The following is a 5822-nucleotide window of genomic DNA, read 5'->3' as shown; positions in this document are numbered from 1 at the left end:
GAGTTGTCTTCCCCAAACAAACATGCTATTGCAGACATAATAGGTTGAACAGACTCTCTGAAGAGGGTAATTGGGAAAGACTCATCTGGGGGTAGGGATTTGACTTCTAGGGAAAGGATTTGGTCCAAGAAGGACTGTTGCTCATGAAGAGGAAGAGTAGAAAAGTGGTGAGCTAGGGTAGCATCGATAAACGACTGCATTGCAAGAGAGGAAGGGAAAATTAGGTCCTTCTGAATCAATGGACTGAGGGTGCGATTTGGAAATATAAGCTGGAGTCAACAACTTGAAAGGCATATTCTCCTCTCACATGGTCAACAAATAGGTCAAAGCGAAGGTCATCAATTTGGTAATAGAAAGTTGTGTCTACAATTTGGATTTTTGAATCCATTAGGGGCTTGAGGTTAGAATAAGACTTAACCTCATGGGTTTTAGGGGATTCGGGCACTGTTTTTTTCATTTTATCAAGCGAACAAAACAAAAAACACAAAACAAGGTGGTCGGGTTACGGGTTACTTAAGCCCGTAGGAGAAGCTGAAAGCGACATTGGGAGGAGGTCCTTAGGTGGTCCAGGTACTTTTAGTGGGAGGTCTTGCGCAGGCGATGAGACTGAGATATTCTTACTGGGAAATTGTAGAGTAGCTGTCGGGAAAAGGGAATTTGGGGACAAGCTACTTTATAGTAAGGAGGGGATACATGGCGAAGTGATGACGTCAATGGTAAGAAGATGGGGACATGGAGGCTGAGGGTTGGTTAGGGAAGGAGAACTAGAGAGCGGAAGCAGGGCGATTATAAAACACCTTTACCTTTAGCATTGCGAACATTGGTCATAAGGGGCTAATGAGTGTATCCCACTTAAGTGGTGGGCCCCATTATACTTCAATGGGTAGGCCCGTAGGCATGCAAAATCTTCTCCTCACCCCCAGAATTATTCCGGGACGTTAGATTTGTTGAGTTGTGTTATATTCTTTCCACGACTAGCCCACGTAGTTAACCATGGGGTTAGAAGGGGGGTAGGTATAGGGGGTTTGAGGGGTGCAGGTAACCCCACTTTATGGGGTCCGGGGCAATGCCCTGGAAAATTTTGTTTTTGGACCCTATATTAGGTTGGGCGGACCTACTTATGGTTTTGTGCATGATTTTTTGCACATGGTTTTGGACACGATAGTTTTCGGTCCATGGTTTTGGACGTGATGGTTTTCAATCCATGGTATTAGATGCTTCGACATGTATAAATATGTATTGTAACATTTAAAGGGACATAATGAAAAATCAAGCTGGTAGTCTCAGTTTTTGGATCTAGGGGAAAATCTCTGTGTATATGTGTTTTATGTGTTATGCTCTCGCATTATTTATTTTCTGTGTTTTAGAATTCGTATGCAGGTAATTTCTGTATGGGGTTAAAACCTACATTTGGTATCAGAGTTGTTTTGGCTTCAAGGGGACGCCTTTGTTGCTGAGGGGTTTCGATCGAGCCTGTGGTAGACCCTGTTCAGTGGGAGATCTATGGGATCGATTCTGGTAGTGAAATAAGATGGCAAGTAGTGGAAAGACAAAGATCAAGAAATTTAATGGTCAGAGTTTTGAGTTGTGGAAACTCAAGATGGAGGATCTGTTAGTGGATAAAGGTCAGTGGATTGTCGTAGATCCTGGTACGAAACCAACAGGAGTGTCTAATGAAGAATGGAAGAAGTTGGATCGGAAGGCAAAGAGCACAATACAATTGTGTGTCTCAGATTCAGTATTGCTGAATGTATCAGGGGAAGCTACGGCGAAGGCTTTGTGGGACAAGTTAGGGACTTTGTACCAATATAAGTCTCTAGTAAATAAACTGTTCCTACGAAAAAAGTTGTATAACCTAAGGATGAAAGATGGAGACTCGGTGACAGAGCATATAAATGCGTTTAGTACTGTGGTTAGTCAGTTATTGTCTGTTGATACCAAAATTTTAGATGAAGATATGTGCATTAGTTTGTTGTGTTCTCTACCAGATTCGTGGGATAGTCTGGTTATTACAATAGGTAGCAATGCAACTGCCTTGTAGTTTGATGAAATAGCCTCATCCTTGGTGACAGAGGAGATGAGATGGAAAAATATGGAGAGCTAGAATGGTGATTCCTTGTCTATACGAGGATGGTCCCAGAACAGAAACAAAAATAAGTCATCGAGTGCGAGATCTAAATCTAGAGGGATATCTAAATCTCCAGGAAAACCTATAAAGGTGGTTTGCTGGAAATGAGGAAAGGAAGGGCACTATAAAAGGGACTGTAAATCTAAAGCTTTTGACAAAGTAAAGGGATTTGATGATGCTCCTTCTGCTCAGGTGAAAACCACCTTGGATGAAGGTGAGGATGTGTACTTGGATTCTTCAAGTACACATGTATATCATGAGGCATGGTTGATTCACTCAATTGCATCCTTTCACTTCACTCCCCATAGAGAGTGGTTTTGCGAGTATGAGAAATATGATGGTGGTGATGTCTTCTTGGCGGATGACAGGAAGGCTGGAATCGTTGGTCATGGAAAAGTAAAGTTGAAGTTGCAAGGTGGAAGGGTTAGAATGCTTTTGGGTGTTCTGCATATTCCTGCATTGGCCAGAAATCTGATTTCTGTAAGCAATTTGGATGATGCAGGTGTAAAAACAGTGTTTGAGAAGGATACCTGCAAGATGGTTCAGGGAGCACTGTTATTGATGTGGGGAGTTTGGATTGGAACTCTGTACAAGCTGCAAGGTAGCACTGTTGTTGATGGGCGCAATAATTCCATGGTTCATGAAAATGGAGAAAAAAATCTAGTGGTCTCTGGAGATAAGACCATGTTGTGGTATCAAAGGCTTGGACATATTGGAGAGAAGGGCCTTCGAATACTTCATGGTAAAGGTATGGTAGAATGTATGAGTAATAGCTCTCTGGATTTTGATTTGTGTGAAAATTGTGTATATAGGAAGCAGAATCGGGTGAGCTTCCCTTCTGGTGGTAAGAGGGCGAAAAAAATATTAGAGCTTGTGCACAGTGATGTGTTTAGACCTGTGAAGGTTCCATCGTTGGGTAAGTCTGTGTAATATGTATCATTTATAGATGACTTCTCAAGGAATACATGGATATATTTCCTTAAGAAGAAATCTGAAGTCTTTAACATGTTTAAAGAATTTAAGGCTCTGGTGGAAAACCAAACAGAGAAGAAGATAAAGGTGTTGAGGACAGATAACGGTGGAGAGTTTTGCAGTAAGGAATTTGAAGAATTCTGTAAGAAGTGTGGTATAGCACGATAGAAGACTACTCCATATAAACCTTAGCAAAATGGAGTTGTAGAAAGAATGAACAAGATGTTGATGGAAAGGGCAAGAAGCATGCTCAGTGGTGTCAGGTTAGGACAAGAATTCTGGGCAAAGGTGGTGGAGACTACATGTTACCTAGTCAACAGATCACGTTCATCAACATTGGAAGATAAGACTCCACAAGAGTTATGGACGGTAAGAAAACTTCTCTTTCACATCTGAGGGTATTTGTATGTGATGCATATGTACATGTTCCAAATAAGAAAAGAACCAAGTTGGATAGTAAATCTGAAAAGTTCATCTTTATTGGGTATAAGGATGGTTTAAAGGGTTATAATCTTTGGAACCCAGTAACAAGGAAGGTTGCGTACAACCGAGATGTGGTGTTTAGAGAGGTGAAAGATGTTATTAAACATGACGTCCAACCAAAGGAACCTGAGAAGATAGAGTTTGAGCTAAAGGAGGAAGAATCAAACTCTACAGCAGAGGAGGAATCAGAAGATGAAGAGCCACAAACTGCGCGTGTGAGAAGATCAGTTCGAGAAAGAAGGTAGCCAAAAAGGTATAGTCCATCTACTTTCTGTTCAAATTTTGCTTTATCTATTACTGATGATGATCCCAGAACTATGAAGGAAGCAGTAGATTCAGAGGATGGAAAACTCTGGAAAGAGGCCATGATTGATGAAATGGCATCTCTGCACAAAAATGATGCTTAGGATCTGGTGGAGTTGCTGGATGGAAGGAAACCCATTGGAAGAAAATGGGTGTTCAAGAAGAAGAAAAATGTAGAAGGAAGGGTGGAGAAATACAAAGCTCAGTTGGTAGCAAAAGGTTATTCCCAGGTGTCGGTAATTGATTTTGGTGATATTTTTTCTCCTGTTGCCAAGGTAACTTATATTAGATTACTTTTGTCTGTTGTTGCTGCTTTTGATTTTGAGGTAGAACAGATGGATGCAAAGACAACATTTCTTCACAGGGATCTGGAAGAGGAGATCTACATGAAGCAACCTGAAGGCTTTGTGGTGAAGGGTAAGAAAGAACTGGTATGCAAGTTAAAGAAGTCTCTGTATGAATTAAAACAGTCACCAAGGATGTGGTATAAAAAATTTGATACATTTATACGGGGACTTGGCTTCACCAGAAGCGAAGTAGATCACTGTGTGTATTTTAAATTAATTGGTGACCATGTTATTTATCCGGTCTTGTATGTGGATGATATGTTGCTGGTTGGAAATGACAAAGAAATTATCCATGATTTGAAGACCCATTTTTCCTCCAAATTCGACATGAAAGATCTTGGTGCTGCAAACTATATTCTGGGCATGGAAATTAAAAGAGATCAGACAAAGAGGAAGCTCTGGTTAAACCAGAGGAAAAATGTTAAGACAATATTGTAGAGGTTTAATATGCAGGATAGTAAACTGGTGAAGGTTCCTATTGCTGTAGGTCTAAAGTTATCTGCTGAACAGTGTCCCAATACACAAGAAGAGGAAGAGGACATGTATCGTGTTCCATATGCAAGTGCAGTCGGTAGCCTAATATATGCGATGGTATGTACTAGACCAGAGATTGCACATGTAGTGGGTGTATTGAGCAGGTTTATGTCAAAGCCAGGGAAGGAGCACTGGAAAACAGTGAAGCGGGTTTTCAGGTATTTGCATGGAACTAGTGATTATGGTTTGTGCTACCAAGGAAGACCAGGATTAGAAAAAGTGTTGGATATTTGTGGCTTTGTTGATGCAGTGATCTAGATTTAAATAGGAACACAACAAATTACAGAGATAACCATAAACACAGAGATGCAGCGGAAATAATACTTCATTTCATCAATGTAAAATACTAAAATATGCTTACAAACAAAGTTGGAAATATACCAGCTATGGCAATGGTAGCTTATCTCTGAGAAGAGATGTGGCAGCTACATGCCTCTGAACTGTGTTACAATGAGGCTTGAAGGCCTACTTATTGTTGAGAAACAATGGAAAACCCTTAACATTTCAAAACCTAACCCTAGAAGATGAAACGCCAAATTGTGGGCCCTATTTGGGTAAATTGGTACATCAACTTCCTGGGGTCGTAACTTTGGCATACGATCTCCATATGACGCGCACAATATCTCCTTAGAAAGATCTATCCATGGACCATGTTGCTCCCAATTTTCCCAAAAAACGTCGTTTAGGGCCTCAAAACGACTTCGGAAGTTCACGACCTAAAAAACTGCTAAAAATAGTAAACTGGGCTACAATTAAGGAAACTAAAAAGTTTGAAAAAAACAATGGTGGGGGTCCAAGTGGATTTGGTAGGTGGCCACCAATATCCACCTGGATCATTCCACCCCCCTTAGGAAGCAATGGTCCCCATTGCGTTGAGTTCCTTCATGAGATGAGGAAACTTTTGTTGAACTTGGTCCCTGGTGAAGGAGTTGGCCTGCTTTGACAACTCGATACAATTGGATATTCTGCTAGCGAGTGTGCTTGATCTGTGTGTCCATGATCTGATCAGTTGTAACTTGTTCCATGCAATCTGGATTTAACTCTGTGGGTGTGAG

Source organism: Pinus tabuliformis, chromosome 5_2 (genome assembly GCF_031772625.1).
Source record: "Pinus tabuliformis cultivar Carrire ecotype Pingquan chromosome 5_2, CPIR1, whole genome shotgun sequence".
Taxonomy (NCBI): Eukaryota; Viridiplantae; Streptophyta; class Pinopsida; order Pinales; family Pinaceae; genus Pinus; species Pinus tabuliformis.
The sequence above is the reverse complement of the archived record's forward strand: the minus strand, read 5'-3'. Positions refer to the sequence as shown.